General features: G+C 47.5%; 1 protein-coding gene across 1 annotated transcript in view; it reads left to right on the plus strand.

The window, feature by feature from the left end:
- The first annotated feature begins 25,103 nt into the window (after positions 1-25,103).
- IGFN1 (immunoglobulin like and fibronectin type III domain containing 1) overlaps positions 25,104-27,494 on the plus strand; it is a 40,181-nt gene continuing 37,790 nt past the window's right edge. The window contains exon 1 of the mRNA XM_076358250.1: positions 25,104-25,330. The gene's annotated coding sequence lies outside the window, so the exon portion shown is untranslated. The remainder of the gene's footprint in view (positions 25,331-27,494) is intronic.

A 27,494-nucleotide genomic window follows, 5' to 3' on the forward strand; every position in this document is an offset into this window, starting at 1 on the left:
ACAGAGTTTGCTTCTTTGATGAAAAAAAAAATGAGAAGGCTGAGGTGAGATATATTCAGCCAGAAATATGTGTAAATCAGAGGGGAATGTCTGTGTGGCGTAGATAGTTTTAACTTTTTAGAAAGGAGTAAATTGATTGAGACTGCTTGTTTTAGGGTTTGTAGAAGGTATAGACTGTGGAGACTGCCAGCCTTTAAGTGTCCCACACTGCTCCATGCACCCAGGTATGGCAATTACTGATGTAAAAGCATTTTCTCACCCCATTGCTGTAATGTGTAAAATTGTGACCCTGCCACGGCTGCATTCCCCCCACACTCAGCTAGACCGTGGCCTGTGTCAGCTGGACTGATCCAAGGAAATACTCCATGAGAATAATCCTGGGTATTAGATGCACAAGGGACTTCTAATTCCTTCCTCTTACTCCAGTGTTGCTGAGCGGAAGAACATCTTTGGTGCTAACTTGCCACTCTCACTTCAGAGCAGAACCTTAGGCCTGGCTGCGGGACACTGTCAATGTTGTGAAATGACTGAGTTTTTACAGGTTTAAAAGCCAGATGACCACTGGGATTTTATGTTACCAACTTTCCGGCACGATTGGTGAAGAGGTATTTTTACCTTCTCTGACCTCCCTGTTGTCACAGCAATCTGTTTTCCTGTGTTCTTTTGCAGCCCAAAGGTACATATCACTGCTGCTTGTGGGGCTGGAGTAAGCTGGATAGACACCTGGAGGAAGCAGCCTGAACTGGTGACAAGACACTGAGCAATCCCCTTGGAGTAAGTAAAGGAACAGCCCAGGCAGCTGAGACACCGAATGCAGGGATCAGGTTTTTTAGGTGAGTGCCTCAAAGGCAGACCCACCAAATACAAGGTGAGCTTGAAAGTTGCATTTCAGTGTCAAGTCCCTTTTTCAAGAGACTGGTTTCCAATTCCTTGGAAGGGAAGGTTAGCTGCGTGTGCATTTCCTTTGTAGTGGTGGGAGGGAGATCTCACACACAACACCTCTAGGAAACCATTTTCTCTTCCCTTTCTTGCTGGCTTTCCCCGTGCCCAGCAGCCTTTTTGTCTGTCCCAGGTAACTCGGACGCAGCGGGCTCAGTTATCTTCTGGATGTCATCCCTGTTGCTGTGTTTAAAGCCCAGCAGCAGTGGAGAAAGAGAGAGTTTGGCTGGAGGGAGCAGGATTTGCTGCTTTATTTCTCACTACCTGTTGCTCAGCCTTGTCCTCATTCATAAGTGCACCACTATACAGATCCAACAGATGTGGTCACGTTTCCTGAATTTCTCGGTGTGCTGAATGCAGGTCCCTTCAAAAATCTAGCTCCAGTAGTGGGTCCTGAACCCTTAGAGGTCTTGCCCTGGATTCCGAGTAATTTGGGTTGATGTTAGCCACTGAAACTGGCCTGTGACTTGCACAGTGGTCTGGCAAGAGGCTTCATCGTACTTTGGAGACCGCAGGATTAGCAATGGCTGTGTGGGGCTGTTCATTCCTGATTTCTGCCTCTCACTTTTTTGGCAGCGGACAGGTGAGAGAGGTGCCTCAGAGGAGCTTTCCATAGGCAGTGTCCTGGGAATAGAGGCCAAACACAGTTCATCTGGCATGGAGGGAGAGGGAATCGGAGATCAGCATAGGAAACAAAGAAACACAAATATGTAAAAGAGGGGAAATGCATCAGGCGTCGCTGTTAATGCCCTGAACTCTCCCCTTACCGATGCAATTAGTTCTTACTGGTATTCGTGGTGTCAGCTTCTGAAGGACAGGTGGCATTTTTGTTACCATGACCAGCGGCTAAGGACACACAAGAACAGCTTGTCCTTGTTCTTTCTGGAAACGGGTGTTAGCAACTATGCTGCAAACCTTCTTCTGGCACAACAATGGGGTCACATCAGCTGCCAGATATTTAAAGGGCAATTTATTTTAAATTGTAAACAAACAGATTGACTTGTAAGTATCCTGGAGATACAGCCTACCAATATAAAAGGCATCCTATAATTCCGGGAGAAGACACTTCATTCTTCAGCTGCAACAAAATGATCTGGTCTTTGTATTAAGCACGAAATGAAATTTGCTCGCAAAATGCTTTCAGAATTGTAAACTGAAAAGAGAGGATGCAAGGGTGCTTGGGCATTGGGCCAACCTCTTTGAGCTCTCTTCCTTGTGTGGGAAGGTTGATTAGACCAAGGAGTAGCAATTCTTCTCTCTTTTGCTGTCAGCTCCCTTACAACTCCAAGGAAGTGGCTTCTGGTGACGTGCCTCAGTTTCCTCAATCAAGTGGTATGCAGCAGTGCTATAGGGTTTCTGTGAGAGTGACTGAAGGACGTGTGAGGATCACAAGAACTGCTTGTGAGGGTGCGTTAAGATCTCAATGTGAAAGACCTGACAATCTTAAAAAGACGTGTAGAAGCCTCATAGAGATTTCTGAGCATATGTTAATGAACAAACATTGTCAGTCACAGGCAGAAGCAGCTGGTGTGTGCGTGGGGGTTGTCAGAAGATGTGGCTTTCCCAGCATGCTGGACTGATAACCCAGGAGATACAGTGTCAGTATGTGCCCTGTGGTCATGCACAGACAGGCTGGTGTTGTGAAGGACCCTCTGTCAGGCATGACCTCCCATGGGATGAACAGGGTAGAGAACAACCATTAATGTAACAGCCATGAAGGGATAAATCTGGACCATGGAATTTGGTGTTGGGTCTCATAGCTCACAGCTGTGCGGCAGTTGCTCACTTGCACCTTGAAGTGCGATGGTGAGGAGACTCGTAGCGTTGGCGGCGGGGTGTCTCTGGGGCGGCAAGGGGGGAACAACCCAGGCATGGCTTACGTCCCAAAGGGCTTGACTCATGCTTCTCCACCTTAGTTGCATTAACCGTTTCGTAGGCTGCTTCTGCCCCTAGATTGGAAACCCATTTCCAGTCTAAATATTCACAGTTTACAAACAGGACAGCTGAGGAGAGAGGCCTTGTCCAAGTTCACCCAAGCCTCTTGCAGTGCTAAGACTAGAAGAGAGAGTTGCTACACCCCAGGGCAGTGCTCTAGCCACTGGTCCACACTGCTTCCCTCTGCTTGAGTTCAATGTGCTTTCCCAAGTTAAGAACAGAGGCCTGGTCAGAGGCAAAAGGGAATTCTCTGTGGCCAGAAGTATTTTTCAAGAGCCGATGCTCTGTCCTGGAGCCTGGGAGCCTGCGTGGTGATGCAGCCCTGCTGTGAACCACGCAGGAGCTTGAGAAGTAGCCTCATCTGCTGGAGCTGCCACATAAGGGGATAGGGAAATGCACTCTTATGGAGTTGGGGCAGAGAGACCTTGCAGTCTGTTTTTTCATCTTCTAAGACACCAGTGTAGAGCACTGTCTACAGAGGCGGCACTTACAGCACGTTTGCGTGTATAGATGTCTGTGAAGCATCAGTGACACGCTTCCTGCTATCCTCCCACTAATGTATGTGTGATGTGGGGGAAGAGGGGAAGGAATAAAATCAGGCTGGGTGTGATAGATCATGTTTGTGAGACTGAGCAGCTGCAGCCTCTGGAGACAGTCCTCTGCTGTTTGATTGCTTTGCACTCATCTCTGCCCTGCATGGGCTTCCCTGTAAGTCTCCTCCTGACTTGGCAGAGAAACACTGAAGTTGGCACTCTTTTCTCTTACACCTGGTTCAGCCAAAAATAAGTTTCTCCAAGATTTTTGATGGAATGGCATGAAACACTGGAACATTTAGGCCTAAGTGTATTATTGGCATCAGGCCTGCTGTGGCTCGGTTTTACCTTCTAAGGTCATGCTCCTGCTGGACTGCAGTTATCCCAGCCCACCTCACGCTGTGTTCTACTCCTGTAAGCTTCATCAGCTAACAGCTATTGAGCTGGGCTGATAGTCAGGGATCCCTCCTTCAGGTTCAGAGTGGGGGAAAATACTGCACGTGAGACGAAGGAAGCCTTTCCTGCTGGAGGTCACTGCTTTGGGGGCAGTTTAAAGCCAAGTCCCCATGGTTTGGAAGTGTTGCTTGGTGCTGTTTTGGGAGCAGCAGTATTGGACCAGGTGTCTCAGCCCTCTTCCAACTTAGATAGTTGGGGTTTTGTTTCCCTAAAAATTCCCAAGTCTCAACTGAATACGGGATTTGTCGTCTTCTGACCTGCCATGCTGAGCCACTGCTAAACACCTGCTCTGTTTTGGAAAGGGTGAAGTGATTTCTGTGGAGAGCCCTGGGCAGGATGAATTGCCAGTGTGTGAAAGGGCTGGTGGGACTGGGAGGGGGCTGTGGTTATAGGATCCCACCTGTATTTGGCTCCCTTGGAGCAGGGTGCTCTCCAGAAATGTTAGTAGCAACTTGGAGAAATGATTCAGTTGCATTTGGAGGAGGTAATTTTCAGTGTAAGTAAAGTGTATGCTCAGTTTCTATCGAAAAGAAGAGAATGCAAAAATATTAATAAGTGGGCAAGTTCCCTCAGTACAACCCAAGCGCTGTGCCTTCTCAGCTGTGCCATCAGCTTTTAATTTGGGAGTCCCCAGATGGGTCATCCCTATGTATCCATCAATGCGGATGGGAGTTTTGCCTCTCGCTTCAGGGCTGAGCCTTAAGGAGGAGAACAACAGAGGCTCCACCTACAGTAGCTTGTCATCTTCTGTGTGGACCAGCACTAGAGAGGGCTGTCCCCTTGAAAAAGGGACAGGGAGTGATCATAAGCCTTTTATTTCTATATTACTTGGAGGAATTAAAACATAAGCCAGAAAAGCAAGCACTGACATGCACGTGGGAAGCTCCTGAAGTCTCCCCATATTACACTGATCACTTTAATACAAGTGCATAAGGACACCTGTATGGCGTCACATCAGAGCATCCAGCCAAATAGCCTGCTTCTCTCTTTGTGTGATAGCGATGCATAGGGCAGGGTACAAGAGCCGTGCTAGTGTACAAGGATTGACTCCCCAGTTTGCCTCACAGGACCATCTGTCTGTGTCTTAGGAACTTCCTAAACCAAAGACCATGGGCTCATTTTAGTATTTAATAGCTGCTTGATGAACTTTCCTCAGAGAATAGGAGTGTAGGCCTTATCCACTGTTGTCTCTGCAGCTTTTGTTATCAGCTGTAGTGGAGTACATATATTTATGATCAATTACAGTGACATATTACAGTCACATGATGTCATCGGCAGTCATGCCGGCTGTGCTGAAATTAACCCAAACTGTTGTATTTCCGGCTGGGCGACTCCTGTCCGTGAGGGATTGCCTGTGGTGTGGGATTTCCCTGCATGCGATCTTTTCGGGTCAGACTTGCTCCCCAGAAAGCAGTGACGCTTTTGTTAGAAAATATTCCATCCTGTCTAAATTAATCTTTTTGTTGCTAATCTTGGAGGTAATAAGATAGCGGGGTGGCAGGCAGTGCTCTCATCACACGTGTAGGTTGTATTAAAAATAGACTTTAAAAAATAATTTCTTGGGCCCTTTTAAAATGATCCTGGACCTTTGTCAAGAGGACTCCATGCTTTTCCTCGCCCAGCGTTCCTCTCTCCTTGGAATCCTGCTTCCCCTATGTCTTTCGGTTAGCCTTGCTTGCTGTCGTGGATATTATTTCTCATATTATATTTCACTTTCCCCCTCTCCATGTCCCACTGCAGCCACTGAACAGGACAATCCCTCGCCCCAGTCTCAGCAGGACGGGAGGGGATAATGTTGCTAACAGAAGACTGTATGAGGCAATTAACGGCTTCTACCAGCACGTAGACACTGATTGTAAAGCAGGTTATTCTGTACTTGTCAAAGAGCCATTCCCTACTTGTCAAAGAGCCTTCTGCTTGGAAGGGAAGACAAAAGAGGGCCTCGGCATGGAAGCAGCTCCGCACTAATGCTGTGGTGGCTTTCTGCTTGGTCAGGATGTTTTCAAGACTCGGTTCCAAGTGGTATTTTTTGACAGGAGCAGCCTGTGCAAATGTGACACACCACCACTGAATGCTCCCACGTCACTGAGACCTGCGCTGGATTGTTCTGGGCTTCTGGCCCTGTGTAACAAATGGTCCCATGAGCAGCAGGAGTGAGCCAAAAGTCGTGTTTCCCTCCATTGCTCTTTTGGGTCTCACTGACAATGGGGTGTGTAATACAGCGCAAGATTCAGCCTCTGGCTGTAGGAGTAAAGAATGTCTGTGGAGGGAGGTACTTGCCCTTTCTATGGAAACATGGGTGATCTGCACTGCTGGGACTTGCAAACCACTGAGAGCAGCCTTTGTGCAGAGAGAGGGGGATAGGGGCTGCTGTGCCAGAAGGTGTTTGGTGCAACACTGGAAGATACTGGTAGGTTACTGGAAGGTGCTGGTAGGTAGGTGGTGGTATCCTGCTTCAGAACGCACTGGCAGTGGTGGAAAGGCTGACACCAAGGTCAGTGAGCGCTGCACCAGGCATCCCAATCATCTCCTGAACCTCGCCATCAGCTCAGCATAGTCTGCTGCAGGGATGTGGGGTCTCTGTTGGAGCCTTGCTGCAGGCGTTGGACCAGTGGGGACCTGTGCTCCTGAGGTGGCAGGAGAGCTGGAGAAACACCCAGAGCCAGTCTGCTCTGGAGGGAGCTCTGGACTGATAAGTGATCCGCCAGACTGCCCCAGACTTGCAGGGTCAGGCCTCTACTGCCTAGTGCTGTGTTGTTTACTTACTACCAACTCTCTCCAAAGGTATGCCCTAGTCTAACAGATACCTAGTGGGTGGCAGTGTACATCCTCTGTTCCTCTCCCAGTTGGCCCTATTTATAGATTTCAAATGTTGGCAGCTAGGAGAAGTGAGACATCTGAAGTATGAGGGACTGTCACCGAGAAGGCAGGGATATTTATCTGAGTTGATGAAACTTCTTGTCATTGCACAGTATTAGGAACTCTGCACATGTGTTGTGGATCATCATTTCCAGGGCATTGGTGGGCTTGTTATTCAGGGCAGAGCAAACAAAACATTGTTAGAGTGGGAAGAGGGATTTCTACCTGAATAAATTATACCCAGTTATCATCACCTGGATGGCAGTCACACGCCAGGAAACTTCTCCTGAGGGCTAAGATAACATCTCTCCTTTTATTTTTCAACAGTTTGATCTCCCAGAGTCATATCGTTTGTCTTTTCTATGCACATAGTGCAAGCTGAGGGAAAGCCCACTCAGCCGCATGTCAGATAGGCTGAAATCTCTTCCTGGTGATTTAAAGACAGTGAAGAGTGTCTCCATTATTGCCTTCATTACTTCTTTTGTCTTATCTACAGAAAGCTACTGCTGGTGACATGCAGTTGCTCAGCAGGAACCTTTACTGCTTGCTGTTCAGTGTTTGGTTCCTCCAAACTCTTGGAGGAGGGCCCTCGGTGTGCTGTGAGACCTCCTTAGATCTCTATAGGTCTTCTACCTCAAGTGCAACAGAAATAGGGAAAATTCTCCTGAAAACTGATCTTGCTGCGATGGGCAGATTTCACAGTCCCTTCCCACTCTTGATGACTCTTTCCTTGTTGGGGAATACTCATGACTGGTAATACAGGGATGGCAGATAGTTCATAGGAGTGGTGGCCAGGTCTGCTGGGTGTCCCAGTGGCAGGGGTTACCATTGTGTTCACAATAACCAGCTCGTACTGGTGCAGAGAGCTGCGATCCTGTAAAACCACCGCTGTTTTTTCTGCTTGCTCCTGTGACAGAGCTCTAGCCTGCCAAAAATACCTTAGCAGGTACAGCTCTAGAAAAGTTCAGGCTTGGACTAGAGACTTCCAAAGTCCCTTCCCTTCTGTAATTCTGTGTTTTATGACACAGACATGATTTGAGGGATTGCACAGGGACCAGTGACCAGCGTAACATCACTCTGTAGATGTCTTTTCCAGAAGGGATTTATTTAAAACCCAAGGCAGCTAATACTTAAGTGTCTCTGCAGACTCATCTCCTCTTTGCCCAAAAGCAATCTCATACCACTCACGCCAGACAGTGGTAAGGCAGACATGCACACCTTGAACACTCGCAGCCCAGGCAACCCGCAGCCCAAGTGGCCCCAAACAGTGCTACCACCATCACTATCCATCACAGCTGCCGACGACAGCCCAGCTACTTCTGCTGGCTGAAGGTGTTCTCTTGCTCCCCAAGAACCAGGAGGCTTCTACCACAATTTAGAGAGCCAGGGCTGGAGCAACAAAGCAGCTGGACAAGAAAGGGACTTCATTTCATTGCTTTTTCTTCTCCTTTGACAAATATTTTGGTGCAGACGCTGAGTACCTTTTAATTCACATTAATTTGCCTATGTGTGCTATTTCTTCTAAAGTCAGTCCCTTTTTGGGAGTCCTTAGGTCTCTCCACAGGGCTGAAGAGCGAGATTCTGTGTGTGTACAGTCCTGTTCTGGAGCAGAGAAATGAATTTATTCACCCTCCTCAAAGGGCTGGTGAAATACCTTGGTGATGGTCACTCATCTGAACATGACCAGGAGCTGGAAGGAGCCAGCTGGCAGGACGTTAATGGCAGCACTAGTCTGTACTCTGAAGAGGCCAGAGAAACATGGCACCAGATCAAACCAGGGATCCATGTCCTCCAGGATCTCGTCTCTCCCAGTACCCAGAGTTGTGGCCATCGTTTTGCATGCTCCTGGAGGAGAGGCTGCCCTGACCTCCAAGCTCTTCTGTTCTCTTGGGCCGGTCCTGCAGGGCAGTAGTCCCCACCCACCCATTAGTCCCAGACCGTTGGAGGTCCTGTTCAGGTCACCCTCTGCGTGCCACCCAAACAGGCTGCCAAAAGCTGCAGTCGCAGGTATGAAGGTTGAGGGCAGTGCCAAGGAGCGCTGCAGCAGGGAAGGTGGGTTCGTGCTTCCCCTGAGACATTTTTTTCTGAGCTTGATAAAGCTGAAAGCTCAAATGGGCTCTTAGACCTGACTGGACAGTGGATGGCTGCAGTAGGAGCCATCTGCATAAAAGTTAATTGAGCCTATGCGATCCAGAGTGTTGAAGGGACAGTGTACACCTAGCGTTTTATCCTGAATTGCTCTCTTGCAGAGGAACATTTCACTTATCAGAAAATCAGACCCTCTTCTTCGTGTGCTAGCTTAGGCGCTGGCAGCTGAGCCTGCCAAGACAGCAGGTGTAGAGACAGTGGTTAGTGCTTCAGCCAGGCTCGGCTTTCCTTGTCCAAATGTGAGGCCCTAACAGTGGTGATGGGCAGACAGAGGAAAAGGACCCTGAGGAAGCAGAGGGGAGAGCGTGTGTGTGCCCCTTCTCTGCAGTCTTCTCCCACTGCAAAGGTGTTTATCCTAATGACAAGTGCTGTGGTCCTTTCATAACTGCTGCATTAGCAGAGGATCAAGTAGCACTTAATAGGAACACTCTCCCTCATGAAGTGTGATTGAAAAGGTCACCGAGGTGGAGGGGAAAATATTTGCAGCAGGCTGACATAAGCCTTGGCTCCTGATTGACAACAGGTGTATATTTTATGGGCTGCCCTCCCTGTCCAGCATTTTGCTGCCCTCCCCTCCTTCCATGTATTGGCTCAATGTTTTGTAGCGGCGCCACGGGGCATCTGCTGAGCTCAGTGGGTGGCAGACTCGGGGAATACAGCCTGGCCGCAGAATTCAGGGAAAAGGTGATTTGAGGCCAAGTGCTGGCTTCTGAATTCGCAAAAGCAAGGGAGTCAGGCGAGGTGTAAACAGAGCTTTCTTGTGAAACTGCTCCAAGCTGAATTGGTAGGTTGATCGTGGCTGGGCTCTTCACTTTAATGGCAAAATAAATAGCTTTATTCCTCAAGACTACTGGTTTTTCTGGGTTTTGTCTCTCCCTTCTGCTGGCCCTACAGTGGGTTTGCTGAAATGAGATTGCTGGGTCTCAGCCAACCTACATTTTGAACACCCCCAGTTTGTCCAAGCCAGCTGAAATCTTACTACTGCCCCAGCAAGCCTGTCCCTGAAGTTACGGACACATATTGATTGCTTTGCATGTCTTCTCACCCTACTCTCTTGCTGCTTTTGGTGTCCCATCTGTCTTACATGGTTTCATTTGGGAGAATGCAGAGTAGTCAATCCAGGCCAAGTTGCTGATGACAAGCTAATTAAAGATCTAGCAAGAAAGGAGGAGCCCAATGAGGGAGAATTGGGAGGAAGGGCAGTTTGCCAGGACTGTGCTGTGACACTCTCGCTTAGTGGGGCTAATTGAGTGTTGTAATTGATGGTTCAAGGGAGCTATACACCACACAGGCTGTAGGACGGAGTAACAGAGACCTCTTTTGATGGTGTGTTCTGAAAGGCTGTGATGGGATCACAACTTCCCAGGTCTAGTTCTTCCTCTATGGTGCCAAGTAAATAGCTTTAACATGGAGTTGTGCTGTCTTACACTGTTGTAATAGGTGATCTGGAAAGTATGCTATGGCTGTGTCAGTGGAGACAAAAAGCCCAGAGCAGGAATGACATCTTCTTGGGACTACTAGTGGTCATGCTGAAGGTCATGTGCTACCCAGCAGCCCTGATCACGAGCCAGTTCACCTTCCTGCAGTGCACAGAGAACAACGGTCAGCATGAAAGGGAGGTGGATTCTGGTACTGGCTGGAGTAGATGCTCTGCTGGGTCATTTCATTAGGAACATGTGTGCTGGGAACTCGCAGGGTAACGTGGGGTTGGCACAGCCCATACTCGCAGGGAGTCAGTGGCAAACGGCCAAGTTCAGCAGCATGCTGGCAATGAGGTTGCTGACAGGGCTGCATAGCAGGACACGGGTCTCAGTGCCCCACCCTGTGTCTGCTTCTCCCACTTCATCCAAATCAGTCAAAGCAGGGCACTTCTTCACCTCTGGGGGACGCTGGAGCGTGAGGAAAAGCTGATTTATGAGTATGAAGAGACTTTTATTTGGCCTCCGGATGCTCTCTGTAGCTCTGAAAGGGACTGTGGATTGGAGAAGGAGAAGGGTCATGTCAGGTCTTGTGAGTTTTGTCCTAAAGTCTGGAGAAAGATTTTTCCAGTAGTTGCTTCAGAAATGCTCTTTTCTCATGTTAAACAAATCATGCAATAGCTCTGTTTCCCACCTCCTCGGGAAACAGTCTGGGGACTCATGGTCCAGCAAAATGGTCTTAACCAAAAGGCATGGTACAAGTGCTGTTGTTGTTGTAGCAGTTGTGTCCGGCACAGGCCTCTGCCAGGGAGATCTATTTGCAGAGAAAGCTCCTGCCCTTGAAGCCAAGTGCCCAGGGGTATCAATAGGTGCATACAGCCACATTCACGCTGTCCTCCCTGCAACTGCAACCTCTCCTCACAGCTTCTAAAATTCCTCTCACCAGGGGGGTTATTTCCTTATTATTGACACCTGCTTGGACAGGCAGATGCGCTGACCACTTACAGAGCCGCTAGGACTGAAAGCTTTTATGCATAACTATATCAAAAGGTGTTAAAACTGGCCGTGTGTAATTTATAGTCTGCAGCAGGGGACTCAGCCCACTAGACACAGCATGCTGGAGCATTAGCTCTGCTGTCAGCTTAATTGTCATCTGGATGCCGAAGGAGGTGGAGTGGATACTCTTTGGGTCACAGCTTTCCGCATTCTTGATCGCAAGTCAGCAGAATCATGAACCCTAAGACAGCTGTTGTGATTCTTAGGCCCTGAAGCACTCAGCAGGTCCCAATAAAATGCTCTCACGCAGACGTGTACACAAATACATATACACACATGTACGTACCAAATGATGGAAGAATCATCACTATGACTGTCAGAGGAGAAGACAGACACAAAAGTGGTATTTCTGTCTGGATAAAATACCAATCTGTGATTTCTACCTAAAGGATGTGGAGGTCTTGCTAGCAGGTAAGCATTGGGACCTCCTATTCTAAGGGCTTCACTGGCAGGGATGTTGGTAGTGCTCAAAGCTTGTGTAATGCCGCCTTGTTAGTTCAAATGAGTGCACTGTCTTACTTAAAGCTTTCTTCATTGCCCTACTGTTGTCCCAATATATGGGTGCCCTATCATGCAGTACACAAAGTTCACTATAGTTTGGCTATTGAAAGAGAATGCCCAAGGGTAGGGACAACAAATTGCTGAAATAACTGTACAGCCAGTCACTCCCAACTGGCATTTACTGCAGCCAAGAGTTTCTGAGTTCAGTATCTCCTGGCCATTTGTCCTCCTAGACTTCATTCCTGACCTTAGAAAAGACATCTGAATTTGAGTAGCAGAAAGCTGTGTCACAGAGTTCCCATTATAAAATAAATAAAACTATGTTAACTCTGTCAGATGCTCTGCCCTATTATTCCAACTAGGAGGCTGTGTTAGCCAGATCTGATGGTTAAAAATCTCCTGATATTCCTCTTTATGGTCAGTTATTTCCATTTGTCCTTCTGTCACCTTGTCCTCCCTTTTGGTATTTACCTTTGTCAGGTATTTAATAGTTTTTTCCCTCACCTCTGTTTTGTTGGGCTGAACAAACTAACCTTATTCACTCTTTTTTAATACAGCTTACCCTCCACTACCTTGAGCAGCCCATGATGCCATCTTCATACATCTTCCTACCTGAGCAAATCATTCTTGAATATGGACAAACAGCAGTGTTCCCCGTATTCTGGTGGAGGCCTCAAAAGTTGAGGTCAAAAGCTGGCACTGATATTTTCCTAACAGCAATACTTTATCAGCTTGTGCTGGACTTGCACTTGGAGTTTTCCATCCACTGTTCTTATGGTAATTTCCATTTCTGTATACTCTGTTCTCAAGTCAACTTTGTCGTCATCACTATCACCATCATTATTATTTAAAACTGAGGCTTCACACATTCTCACCCTCTCACCACTGCAGAGTGAACCCATTTCATCTTTTTTTTTGTCTAGATTTTTTCACTGTTTGTTTGAAAGAATTTGTACAATCCTACCTAGGCTGATATTTGTCAATTCTTACTTGATCAAGCACATATTGATGTTGAAAACATCAGGTTGGAAAAGGCATAAAACCTAGTGAAACATCCCTTCTCAAACTGATCAGGACAAAAAACCTGACAGAATCTGTAGGTGTGAAAAAGGTGTGAAAGAAGTACACTGGGAAATTCAGGTCATAGCAGACACCCCCCACCCCCATTTTGTTTACAGCTGTGTTCAGTGTGGAGGTCCCTACACTTGGGTCTCTCATTTGGGAGCATCTCCACTGGAATCTGTCTCAGACTGAAGTTTCAGAAAGTTATGGAACATATAGATTAAATGAAACCAACAGATTTCAAGGACCAGATAGATGAAAATCTGCCCCAATGTGGGGATGAAATAGCTGAACTACTGTCTTACACTTAAAATTGACTTTGTACCGTGACAAAGACTTGAGGATTAGAGTCAGGGCCCTGAGTGTAGTAATAGGCCATAATGGCCCTGGCAGGAGTGACATTTTCATACCACCTCTGCAAGGTCAAAGGAACCTGATCACTCAAGTTCTCTTCGTCACTGAAGGCAGATGAAAGCAACTTGTATCCTCTCTGAGCATGCACAAATTTACTCCTTTAATAAGCTGGACTTCCCAGTTATTAATAATAACTGATATCAGCATGTCAGCAATTATTCACAGCGCCTTAATGACAGACTTCATAGCAAGCAAAACCATTAGAAGAGAAATGTTGCCAGGAATCCTAAATCCCTGACTCAGGCATGCTGAGGTTTGGAAGCTTCCACCCCAACCTGCCTTATGGGAGATAGTTTGTCAAGATGGTTTTTGACTCTCAGATGTTCTCATTTCTGCAGTGCTTGCCCTTCTTTCTTCATGGTCACGCCTTTGCTGATATGCACTGTCACTCCACCTTCATCTTGATCTCTGTTGTATTCATGATTGCTACCTCCTTTTATCCCTTTGAGCTGGTTTTGGCTGGGGTAGTGTTTATTTTCTTCATAGTAGCTGGTATGGGGCTCTGTTTTGGATTTGTGCTGGAAACAGTGTTGATAACACAGGGATGTTTTAGTTACTGCTGAGCAGTGCTGACACAGAGTCAAGGCCTTTTCTGCTTCTCACCCCACCCCACCCCACCAGCGAGCAGGCTGGGGGTGCACAAGAAGTTGGGAGGGGACACAGCCGGGACAGCTGACCCCAACTGACCAAAGGGATATTCCATACCCTAAGACATCATGCTCAGCACATAAAGCTGGGGGAAGAAGAAGGAAGGGGGGGATGTTCGGAGTGATGGCGTTTGTCTTCCCAAGTCACCGTTACGCGTGATGGAGCCCTGCTTTCCTGGAGATGGCTGAACACCTGCCTGCCCATGGGAAGCAGTGAATGAATTCCTTGTTTTGCTTTGCTTGCATGCGCGGCTTTTACTTCACCTATTAAACTGCCTTTATCTCAACCCACGAGTTTTCTCACTTTTACTCTTCTGATTCTCTCCCCCATCCCACCGGGGGGGAGTGAGCGAGTGGCTGTGTGGGGCTTAGTTGCTGTCTGGGGTTAAACCACAACACCCTTTATCCATTTCGACATTTTTTGGCAAAGCAAGTTCCTTCAGTTTTGCCCTAGTACTTGTACACAGAAACTTCATTTGACCATCTCATGTTTACTGATTAAAATTAGCACAATCATTCTACTTGCTGTAATTACTATTTTGACAAATTTCATTAACTTCAGTTTTATTTTTCCTTCTTCTCCATCCTTTTGCCCACTGATGCCTTTGTCCTTCGCTTTGTCCTTTTTTTTGCTAGACTTTCCATATTCTGAGTCAAACCTTGTGCTCAAAGAATGACCGATTTTGAGAGTAGATTCCTCTTCAAAACTAGATCAGGTTGATTAGGGACTTATCCAGTAAAATTTTTAATATCTCCAAGGATGGAGATATGATCTCTCTGGGCTGTTGTTCCAGTGTTTGACCACTCTCACAGGATTTTTTTTTTGCTAACATCTGATTCATAGAATCATTAAGGTTGGAAAAGACCTCTAAGATCATCGAGTCCAACCGTTGACCCAACACCACCATGCCCACTAAACCATGTCCCTAAGCGCCGCATCTACACGTCTTTTAAATACCTCCAGGGATGGTGATTCAACCACTTCTCTGGGCGGCCTGTTCCAATGTTTAACCACTCTTTCAGTAAAGAAATTTTTCCTCATGTCCAATCTAAACCTCCCCTGGCGCAACCTGAGGCCATTTCCTCTCGTCCTATCACTTGTTCCTTGGGAGAAGAGACCGACCCCCACCTTGCTACAACCTCCTTTCAGGTAGTTGTAGAGAGCCATGAGGTCTCCCCTCAGCCTCCTTTTCTCCAGGCTAAACAACCCCAGTTCCCTCAGCCGCTCCTCATCAGACTTGTTCTCCAGACCCCTCACCAGCCTCGTTGCCCTTCTCTGGACACGCTCCAGCACCTCGACGTCCTTCTTGTAGTGAGGGGCCCAAAACTGAACACAGTATTGGAGGTGCAGCCTCACCAGTGCCGAGTACAGGGGCACGATCGCTTCCCTACTCCTGCTGGCCACACTATTTCTGATACAGGCCAGGATGCCATTGGCCTTCTTGGCCACCTGGGCACACTGCCGGCTCATGTTCAGCCGGCTGTCGACCAGCACCCCCAGGTCCTTTTCCACCGGGCAGCTTTCCAGCCGCTCTTCCCCAAGCCTGTAGCGCTGCATGGGGTTGTTGTGGCCGAAGTGCAGGACCCGGCACTTGGCCTCGTTGAGCCTCATACAGTTGGCCTCGACCCATCGATCCAGCCTGTCCAGGTCCCTCTGCAGAGCCTTCCTACCCTCGAGCAGATCAACGCTCCCGCCCAACTTGGTGTCATCTGCAAACTTACTGAGGGTGCACTCGGTCCCCTCATCCAGATCATTGACAAAGATATTGAACAAGACCGGCCCCAGTACTGAGCCCTGGGGAACACCGCTCGTGACCGGCCGCCAACTGGATGTAACTCCACTCACCACAACTCTCTGGGCCCGGCCGTCCAGCCAGTTTTTTACCCAGCGCAGAGTCCACCTGTCTAAGCCGTGAGCCGCCAGCTTCTCGAGGAGAATGCTGTGGGAGACGGTGTCAAAGGCCTTACTGAAGTCCAGGTAGACCACATCCACAGCCTTTCCCTCATCCACTAGGCGGGTCACCTGGCCGTAGAAGGAGATCAGGTTGGTCAAGCAGGAGCTGCCTCTCATGAGCCCATGCTGGCTGGGCCTGATCCCCTGGTTGTCCCGCACATGCCTTGTGAGCGCCCTCAAGATGAACCGCTCCATAATCTTCCCCGGCACCGAGGTCAGGCTGACAGGCCTGTAGTTCCCCGGATCCTCCTTCCGGCCCTTCTTGTAGATGGGCGTCACATTGGCAAGCCTCCAGTCGTCCGGGACCTCCCCCGTTAACCAGGACTGCTGATAAATGATGGAGAGCGGCTTGGCGAGCTCCTCCGCCAGCTCCCTCAGCACTCTCGGGTGGATCCCATCAGGCCCCATAGACTTGTGAGCGTCCAGGTGGCATAGCAGGTCATTGACTGCTTCCTCTTGGATTATGGGGTGTTCATCCTGCTCGCCGTCCCTGTCTTCCAGCTCAGGGGGCTGAGTACCCTGAGGATGACTGGTCTGCCTGTTAAAGACTGAGGCAAAGAAGGCATTAAGTACCTCAGCCTTTTCCTCATCCTTGGTGACAATGTTCCCCCCCGCATCCAATAAAGGATGGAGATTCTCCTTGGCTCTCTTGTCATTAATATATTTGTAAAAACATTTTTTGTTGTCTTTAACGACAGCGGCCAGATTGCGTTCTAGCTGGGCTTTTGCCTTTCTCATTTCCTCTCTGCATGACCTAACGAGATCCCTGTACTCTTCTTGGGTCGCCTGCCCCTTCTTCCACAAGTGGTAAACTCTCCTTTTTTTCCTGAGTCCCAGCAAAAGCATTGGATTGGAACTGCTCTTGTTGCACCTTGTGTCCATTGTTTCTTGTCCTATTGCTGTGCACTGCTGATAAGAGTTTGGCTCTGCCTTCTCTATAAGCCACCCTAGGTAGGAGGAAATTGAAATTCAGTCCTCTTGCATCCTTTCTTCTCCAGGCTGAACAAATCCAGCTCCTTCAGCCTCTGCTCTACCTCCTGGGCTCTAACCCCCTACTGAACCTCCTATTTGTTGGCTCTCCACTGGACTCGCTCCAGTATGTCCAGGTCTTTTTTTGTAACTGGGGAGCCCAAAACTTTACGTAGTACTTCAGATGTGGCCTCATAAAAGGAGGGGAAGAATCTCCTCCCTCGACCTGCTGGCTGTGCTCTTGCTGATGCAGCCCAGGATGCTGCTGCCCTTCTTTGCTGCAGGGGCTCACTGCTGACTCCTGTTCAATCTGTTGTCCGTCAAGTCCTTTTCTTCAAAGCTGCTTCCCAGTCAGTCGGTCCTCAGCCTGCCCCGCTCCATGGGCTTCCTCTGGCCCAGGTTCAGGACTTTGTATTTGCCTTCAGTGAACTTGAGAAGGTTTCTGTCAGCCCATTTCTTCAGCCTGTCCAGGTCCCTCTGAATAGGATACCCTGCTCTTCAGCGTATGGACTGTACCCTGCCTGGATTTTGAGTTTAGGATACGAGAAGGGAGGATAGAAGAATGTCCTCACATAGATTTGTGTCACTGCACTCAACTTGCACTTCCCACAGCTGTTGTCAAGATCTGAGCTCAGGGTCCCAAATTGCCATCTGGGTTTGGCTAGAAAGCCTGAGCCTTTACTTATGCCTTTCTTTTCACTGCTTTTGGATCCCGAAGACTCTGCCCCAAGGAGAACTATGAGACTGTCTCTGTGAGGCCTTTCCTGAGATCTCTTACAGTTTTCACACCCTCTGCAATGTTGTATTGCTCCTTCCTGTCTTAGCTGCCATTTGGTAGCACCATCACAACTCCCTTTCAATGAGGGTTCATGATTGCAGCCCCCAACCTCTGCTTCCATCCCAAATACAGTGGATCCTGAGTCCTGTGGGGCTGTTCTGCCAGGCAGAATCCTCATGTCTCCAAGGAGAAAGGGCTGAGGCAACGTACTCCCATGTGAGTGGCTTTTCTGTCCAGTCCCCAACTTGCCATTCCTCAGATCTGTTTTGAATTATGTAGTTGAGTGTCTGCAGAGACAACATGCTGCTACAATGAGCAGCCTGGAAAAGGACCTGGGGTCCTTTAGGAAAGAACACAGATGTTATGGTGGATGCCAAGTTGAATATGAACCAGCTATGTGTGCTCATCATAAAACTAACTGCATCCTGGGCTAAATCGGAAGGCGTGTGGCCAGCAGAGCAAGGCGTGTTCGCAAAGGTGACAGGGCCAAACACTTCTTGGTGGTGCCAAATTATAACGGGCAATGGCCACAAGTTGCAGCTCGGGAGGTTCAGGTTGGGCACTAGGAAAAGACTTCTCCAGGAAGCTGGTGCAGGCCTGGGACAGGTCATCAGAGAGGGGGGAACCTCTGTCCTTGGAGGGAGTATGGGGTGGTTGTTAAGACTCAGTGGAAAAGCCATGGCTGCTCCAATCCGATGTTCAAGACAGTCCTGCCCTGAGTGGGAGGTTGGACTGGGGACCTCCAGAGCCTCCTTTCACTGACACCTCTGTGATTCAGTGACCATCAGTGGCCCAGTTGCAGCTCCTCTTTCAACTGCCAAGTTAGGTGGCTTTCGGGTTCACCAGGGCTTTCTTTGTATCTGAGTCTTGTGTGCGTGCTGTGACCTTGCATCTCTGGAAACAATGGTTAAGACAATGTGATGTGGCAAATAATAAATCCTTTTTAATAAATACAGCAGAGAGCACTACAGGCCTCAGCTGCTCTGTAGACTCTCACAGCTTTCCTACCACCTTCTGACCAGGTCAGTGTGACTGGCTGCCTGGGACCTGTAGATAGCTTTGCCTGATACACCGTATAGCTGAGTGTTAAAGAACATTTCCTGGGTGAAGCATTTAAGGAACTGCTATAACTACTTGTGTTTTAAAGAGGCCTCAATTAATTGAGACTTATAAAGGTAAACTGGGACCATCCTTCTCCTTTCACCCTCTGGTTGAGCTCAGAAATCAGCTGACATAGTTAAGCTGACAGTCATTAGATTTATATGTCCTTTGCTTCTGGCATTCTGTCCTCCTGTCTGATCCAGCAATTTGCGTCTGTTGACCTTTGTGGCATGTGGTAAGGCCAGTGTATCTTGGCTTCTGCCTCAGACGGCTGTGGCTTCTTGTTTAAGGAAGTTTATTTCTCAAGGATATGGTCATAAGTCAACAATGCGCACGTTCTATTTTTGCAGGCATACCTAGAGAGTCAGGAAGGAGGCCAAAACCCTTCCAGAGAAGACAGACTGCAGTTCTTAATGTTCTTATCAATGAGGTGTAAGTTCATAAGCTACAAAGAAGACACAAATTGTACACTAGGATAAATAAAGGGAGAGGACAGGGAAAAGAAAGGTGCCTGGAATATGAGATAGCCACTTAGAAGTTGATGGATAGATAGGAAAATATTACACCAGGAAGAAAAAGCTGAAATTTTAGTGTAGATGTATGGGACAGAGAACTAAAATTACACTTTGAAAGATGGGCATGGAGTCTTAATAAACACAAAGCCCAGAAATTTTGTCTTCATATTATTCCGGAAGGTCAGCAGCAACAGTTAATGGTTTATTTGATTGCTCCCTGCTTTTTAGAGTTCTTTAGAGTTTTTCTCTGTATCTTCCTGAGTCTTATTCTCTGTGCTAGATTGACCCTCCTCCATCAGGAGTCTCCCACTCTGCTGCTGCCGCCAGTTTGGGGTGGGAACCAAGTTCCTTAATATTGCCATGAAAGGAATGGTAAGGATGGCCAAGAGGAGCATCTCACTAGTGCATTCCTCCTCCCAGCGAGGACTGGGAAATTGTCAGCGTGACCCAGCTGGCCCTGAGGAATCAGAGGGAGTCCAAAATTGTAGTGGCACTGAGGAATACAGGCCAGCCCTCTCAGATGATAAACGTGTGAGGTTTCTCCCCTTCCCTCCTCCACCGTGGGCTGCATAGACAGCTCTGCCCCTGTATGGTCACTGTGGGAGGAATAATACCTTTGCTCTGGTTACAACCCCTTCAAAGTAGACACACTCGCTGGGTGAAGAGAGAGGAGTAAGTGGTGAGTGTAAAATGAGATGTGCCTGAAAAATAGGCTGAATGAAGCTGAAAAGCACATGAATGGCTGACAGGATGACCCATTCACTGTCATGGTCATAGACAGCTCTGAACAATTTGGGACTCTCAATCTGTCAGTCAAAGAGATTGACAAGGACATGCTGGACTTTGTAAAGGCCCAAACTGCAAGCAATTGGCTCGCCATACAGTTTGCCTCAGAGGTTAATCAGGGCCTTTGCGTGGGTCTTGTTTCCTCCTGCTCCTAGCACTGGTATTGTCTGCCCCAGTCGCCCTTCCCAGAAGATGGTCCTCCCTCATCCATCACCCGTTCTGTCATAGGATCCGTCTCTGACACCCACTCCTCCTTTCCTCCCTTATCCTAGTCTGACCGTGATGTATCAGCACCCGTGACATTATCCTGCCCATTTCAGTGATGCATCTATCCATCTGTCTGCCTTGAAAAGTGACCTGCTCACTATGTCCCTCCACCCTTCAGTCAGACAGGAGCCTGCCTGTCTGCCTGACCGCAAGCAGGCAGAATGTGCTTGGTGGTGGAAAATACAGAGCACGTGTGACTGTATGTCACCAAAGGCAATACATAAAAAGTAGCTCCTGGAGACTGTCAGAAACCAAGTTGTAAACTGGGCTGCAAGATACAGTATCATCACCCAGTTCCTATTCAGAGGTTCTGCCTTTCCCAGGCAGTTGCAAACTTAGCTGTGTCGTAGGGAATAATGTTACAACGAGGTGACAGAACTCAGTGTGAGACGTTAAAGGAGGGGAAGGTGATTTTATTTTAAAATAAAATGTTTTCATTCACTCAGACTCATATATGCATGTACCTCAAGGACCAAGATGCTTATATCCCAGTGGTCTTCCCAGCATGTGGGTACCAAGACATGTGCGTCCAGGTGATCCCAGTGACTTCAGGGAAGGCTCCAGGTACTCAGTTCCCATTAGACAGGTCTGGACACTTCAAACTGAGATGACTTAAAAAATGAAGTTTTGTGTCTTCAGGAACCTTGAAGTACTGGCAGTGACTTCATCATCTAACACTGCTAGGGCTAGGCCACATAGCAGTCTGACTATCATTCTTTGGTGCTCTTTACTAGGCATCTCGAGTTCTGCACTTGTCTCATCCCTGGGTCAGTGAAATAACTGGCAAAAGGAGACCCCTGTGGTTGGGTTCACAGCGGGTACAGCTTCACAGCACAATGAATTGAGCATGTCCTAGCAAGGAGCTATTTTGCTGAAGACAGCTGAGATCTTCCCACAGGAAACAGTTGCAATTTTGATCCTAAACAGAAAGATTACTGTCTATGATGCTTTTTAGAAAGTCAACGTTAGTGTGAAAAGCAAGGCAGTAGTTGCATCTCCCGGGATGAGCCTGGAGGAAGATTGTTGTGCTAGAGAGCATTGATCAATCCACTGCATATGCTTGAGGGAGGAAATGGCACAGGAATCAAATTCAGTTCCTTGTGAAAAGTCTTGCAATATATTTTAAAAGTTGAGACAGTGGGACCGCATAGATTCATTCTGGAGACTGAGGGAGCTTGGAAGGGAGCAACGTCTCAGTTTGGAAATCTCAGAACAACAGAAACTCCCAACAAAAATGGACTTTCCTCTTCAATTCCAAAGAGTGAATACTCCTCCATGAAATGGTACAATTTTTCCTGTCATATGCTGGGGAGTGAGAGGAGAGGGAGGTAAACCTCTCTATACTTGGTTGTCTGCTTATCCATTGCTCAGTGTCTTTTCTGCTTGCTGCCTGCCTCTTCCCATGGCTCTGCTCCCACCGTTCCCTTCAGTCATGAACAGGGAAGGCATGTGGGGCAGATGAGCGCTACTGAGGGCAGGGACATGCAGAGGGGATAGAGAGGTCATCTGGGCCTGGAAATCAGCAGGAGAGCAGAACTACCTGTAGAAGCAGGAGGATTTAGGGAAGGCAGGGTGGGAGGGGAGGGGGAGCTGAATTTGAAGCATGATGCACCTGTTGGGTGCAGGGCTCTGCCATCACCTCTCTGCTCACGCACATCAGGTGCTGGGTGAGTGCACCTGGTCAGTAAGGTCCCTGCCCTGCCTCTGCTGGGGCTGCCCCTTCCATCGAGGAGCAGCCTTGTGATGGATAGTGAGCAGTAAAGGCCTGTGCCTGTCACACATTGGGTTGCTATCACATGGGAGAACTAGTGAGGGAACTGGCTGCCACGGGGTGTTTGGGGGCAAAAAGCTCAGCTGCCTTCATGATCACAGAATCACAAAACTCTTCCTTATATCTAATCTAAATCTACCCCCCTTTAGTTTAAAGCCATTCCCCCTTGTCCTGTCGCACCAGGCCCCGCTAAAAAGTTTGCCACCATCTTTTTTATAAGCTCCCTTTAAGTACTGATAGGCTGCAATAAGGTCTCCCCGAAGCCTTCTCTTCTCCAGGCTGAACAACCCCAACTCTCTCAGCCTTTCTTCATAGGAGGGGCGTTCCATCCCCCTGATCATTTTCGTGGCCCTCCTCTGGACCCGCTCCAACAGGTCTGTGTCTTTCTTTGCCGCCAGGCTGCATCCTGGTTTAGTATGGAGCCCGTGCTTTGGATTGAAGCAGTGTTGTAGTGCCTTACTGTAGGACACTCTCAAGACTACATGCTGGGAGTCTGAAAACTGGCTGAGATGTGACAATTTGTACAACTGCCTCTAGTGTCCATGTCCACTTCCTTGAGACTCCATGCTTCTTGGGCATGTGAGAAGAGCACAAAGTGGATTGTACTCTTACTCTTTCACAACAAAGGTTCAGGGTTCTCAGACTTAATGCACTGGTAGTTCGTTTCTGTGTTTTATCCTCATTTGAGGTAGAAGTGAGAAGGTTTTTGTGCCCTCAGTACAACTCCTAGCAGACAATTTAACAACTGGGTTGCAAACATGAAAGGGGAGAGGGCCAGGGCTGGCTGAGCTGACAGTGTTTTAGGGTAATACTCTGTGGGAGAGTAACAAAATCTGTCTATGTTGTAAATAAATCCGAATGGCTTATTTTGGCAAAGAATTTTCATTCGTGACAAATGCAATTTTGAGACAACCAGTAACCACTTGCTAATTTGGGATTAAATTAGAATTGGAATCTGACATCCTCAGGTCAGATCAGGCGTAGTATTTGGTGAGTTTCCAGCAGAGTCCTCTCACATGTGTGATAGGAAATAATCTTTATGAGGGCTGTCAAAGGAAAGGGAATACCCAGGCTTACAAATCATTGAAGTGGGTTATTGGAAAGGGATGTGTCAGAGGATTGCTAAGTAACACATAAGGCTGCACTTTGAGTTTCTGAGGTCTGGTAACTGGGACATATTTTCAAGTCTATCAGACTGATTTTAGCATCTCCTGGGTTGTTAGTACACTCTGCTTTTTGAGGCAGAAGATGTTTTTGCTCTTCTACAATATTAAATGGGACCTTCTATGTTTTGCTGACTGTAAATATGTGTAAAGGTGTTTAAATGTGATTCCTTGGGCTGTGTCACCTGCACTTTATGGCTTAAATCTGTTACAGTATAACCTCAGGAGATTGTGCTACAGCTCAAGCTCTCTCATCGTCAGGAAGGTTGCTTAGCTATTGAGGGGCAAGGTAAGAAATCCTCAGTAGATTTCAGTTGGCCACTGTGATGTCAAGGGACTGAGAATCCAAACTCAAAAAACTGATTAATCTAAAGTGAAAGAGTTAGGGAACGATAACCCCATTTGGGTTATCTGATTTCTTGGAAAGTACATGAAAGTACATAAAAGTACAGGCAGACCTGCTGTCCTCCTGCTAGTTCATCTTCATACCTCTTTCTGTGTCTTCTTACAACTCATTGCTTACCAAGGCTTAGTGCATTGGAGTATAGTTTTATGCAGGGGGGCAATAGGCCCATTGCCTGGTGTGTGTGTGTGATTACTTTCAAGTGGTTAGAAGCAAAACCTTTGAAAATGATGTTTGCTTTAGATTCTTGCCTCTCCTGTTGGATGGCACTGGACTAGGTGGTGTGATTCCAGGCCAGGTTGCATCGTTGGGGCTGTGGAGTTTGCCACCTTTCAGCACTTGAAGTGCTTCATGTACAGCCTATCCCACAAGCACATTTTCGTCCTTGAAGAGGACAAGCTGCTGAACTTTATCCATCTGCTTTTTAGAAGCATTGATATGCTCATGTCTGCCCTCCCTCACCATATTGCATGGGGTTGCCTTTGAAATTACTGAATATGACTGACATTATCACCCAAGGTGTGACTATCCCTGTGGTGAGCAACATGGGCAATGAAACACCAGAAATGTCTGCAACTTGCAGACCTGGGAAGGGGTGGGAGCAAGGAGAGCTTTGGGTGGTCCATGGGTGCCCGCTACCCTCTGCAAGCTGAGGAAACTGTGTCTGTAAAGCCTCTTCATCCCTTGCCTTGGGCTCTTTTAATTTGGGGCTCTGTCTTGTTTCTCTAAAGATTTATCTAGATCAGCTCCAGGTGACTCTGGATAAATGTCTCCTAGCAGAGGAAACCTTTACGGTTAAGCAGAACCTAGTCTGCAGGGGCATCTGATCTCCATTTCCAGCCTGACCTAATGGTTCCTAATCCCCTGTTAATGCTTCTGAGGCACTTTTTATTCCAAGGGGTGTGCAAAGCTATGTAAGTAACAGCGGCTGCTCTCAGTGATGTAACTGGAGTGCAGGCTCATGCTTTTCAACTGCATGCTAATGAATTCACATTAGCACTGTGAGCTGGTGCTGTGAAGTGCTCTGTCCATCCCTTATATTCATAATACTAAGTCTTCAAAGAGTTATTTAAAAAGGAGTGTATTTGGAGAAGCCTCATCTTTAAATGCACTTGGCCACTCACTTTTAACTGAAGTTCAATTTATCTGATCAGTAGTAACCCTAGTTATTCTTGAGATTGGTTTCAAACCAATTAAACCTCAGTTTCCTCTAAAACATCCAGAACCATTCAGTTGTATCAAAGTTTTTAGTGAGTCGCTGTGAAGAGGAAACGCAATCTGCAGAAAAAGCACCACTCCAAGTGACCTGTGAAATGTTGAAGAATTATGTTAATCTCAGATTTGTCCAGCACCATTACATGGACTGAAATAATAACGAATAGGAGGCAGGTGCATCGGGTTCCCATAAAAAAAAAATCATCTGGATGTCTCACAGGCTAACAGCCCTGTGACAGGCTTCACCTACCAGAGGGAGAGGGCGAGAGAGAGATTAAGAGAAGGGGAGGCAGAAGGCGAGACAGAGGGAGCAGCTGAGAAGGATCCCAGGGACCCAGTACTGATCCCACAGCTGAGCACTGACTGCAGAAAGGACTCGGGTGAGCTGCAGCTTTGACAGCAGTCGGGGTAGAAGAGGACCTCCGGGGTGGCACACGCAGGTGAGTGCTGTGTACCTGTTTCAGATAAGTAGCTGTGTTTGCTGTGAGCAAGGGTGTGTTTGAGCTCCTTGTGATTACCTTCACAAGGCAGAAAAGGTGACTGATGGGGAGTGACAGACCCTGCTGGTTTCATGCCTGCAGAAAGGGGAACACTGCGACCCTTTTGTGAAACTGCAGGATTCCTGGAGCAAGTAGGGGTGAAAGGGAAGAGATGCCCTCTCTTCCACTGTGATTGTTTCTATTTTGGTTATTTCTCTATTGGATGCTGGCATAATTTTCTGGCTCTGGATGACACTTATTTTATTCCGATATTTTAGTGCTGGATAAGGAGAGAGTTTGACAGAGGACAACCTTCAGAAGGAATGGGACAGCATTCCCAATGATGGGAGTCCTCTGGCACCTTTGTAGGTGCCAGACATTAACTTGTGCAGGCACAGGTCAGGCAAGGCAGTACTAGAACAATGTTGAAAATCATGTTCAGGTGTCCCGCAAAGAAAGCGGGAAGGTGGCACATGCTGCGGCGTCTTGGAGTTTCAGAGAGATTTTTTTACCATTTGTTTCAGTGTCAAACTTCCTGACACATTAGGGCATGAAATATTAAAATAGCTTGTCGTGTGAGGACTGGGCTTTTTTCATCTGTTGCCACTGGCAGGTTGGGGAAACAAATAAATAAATCAGAACTGGGCTATTTGTTATGTGCTCTAGTTTGAAGGTGGGGGGGAAATGAGAAAAAGCCTTATAACTTGAATCCCTTGTGGCATCTGAATAGCACAATTTTTTTTTTTACTGCATGCAGTGAGCTTTATTAACCCTCTGCATGCCCAAGGGGTGGTGTATGCAAAGTGGTTTGAACATACATAGTTAATTTTAGCTGGAGAAGAAGACATTTGGCAAAGTCCAATGGCCATGTAGGGTCAAATGAAAGCGGTGCAGGCATGCCTTACTCTCTACATTCATTAAAGCACACGATGGGTTAAAATGTTGTTTTCCTCAGTGTCTCAAGGAGGGGTGAAAAGTACTGATGGGGTGATATGCCTGGTAATATGTTGATGTTTAAACGCATCTTTGGTGAGTCTATATTAAACATCTGTGGCCCACTATTTTGTTTTTCCGAATGGAAAAGGGTAAGTAAATTCCAACACTGGCCAGCCCAGGCAGCGTGCAAGAAAGATAGTCATGAGAGCAGCTATCACAAGGGGAAAGTAGGAATGTCAGGTTTATAGGCAGCCAGGCTCCATCTAAATCATAGATCGTGCTAGCAAATCCCTCCGGTCAGTCATGGGTGCAAACAGATTTAATCAGTACTGAACAAGGGAATAGAAGGAATTCTGTACACCATGGGAAGGAGGGAGCTAATCTGCAGTGTGAAAGCAGAGCACTGCTGCTTCTTGAGTTCGTTACCCTGATTCTAATCTTTTCCTTATGTTGAGTTGCATCTCAGCGTGTGAAAGTCCAGCTAACTACAGTGGGTCTAATCATGGCTCTGCGTGAACAGTGATGACAGACCTCAGCTTGCTGGTGACAAAGGGGCAGACTGGCATCTTGGGTGTGGGAGGTAAAATAACCAAGGCTTCAAGCCTTAAATTTAGTCTCTTAAATTTCTTCTGGAGTGTACAACATGGATGATCTGGTTTTGAGGGACTGGGCTGAGCATGGGCATCTTCCACTGAAATCAGAGGGAGCTGCAAGTACTCAATACTCGGTGCATCACATTTATTTAAAATCAAATATTATGAGTCCAGAAGACTCATTTGGGCACCCACATGCATGGTGTGACTATTCCTCATCTGGGTGCAGAGCATTCTCCTGGTGAAAACAAAATGCCGTTCTGTGACCCACTGGGTCTGTGGCCTGATCTGACCAAAAGAATGTCCATTTACATGACCAGCAAGACCAGTACTGTCAGAGTTACCTGATTCGATATAGTACATTGGGTGGTTGTAGGGCTGCAGGTAACTGGTAGTCTTCACTGAATTTGGACCTTTATTCCATTTTCCATGCCCTTGCCCATCCTTAAATGAATGCAACTTTTTTTTTTCTTGTATAGTGTTTATGGGGTTCTCACTGCTATCACGTCAAAGTAGACTTTGTACCTGACTACTGTGCTTTGCATATCTTGACCCATTACATATCTGTGAATATTTCTGCCCCAAATCCTCACTGA

Source organism: Aptenodytes patagonicus, chromosome 22, assembly GCF_965638725.1.
Source record: "Aptenodytes patagonicus chromosome 22, bAptPat1.pri.cur, whole genome shotgun sequence".
Taxonomy (NCBI): Eukaryota; Metazoa; Chordata; class Aves; order Sphenisciformes; family Spheniscidae; genus Aptenodytes; species Aptenodytes patagonicus.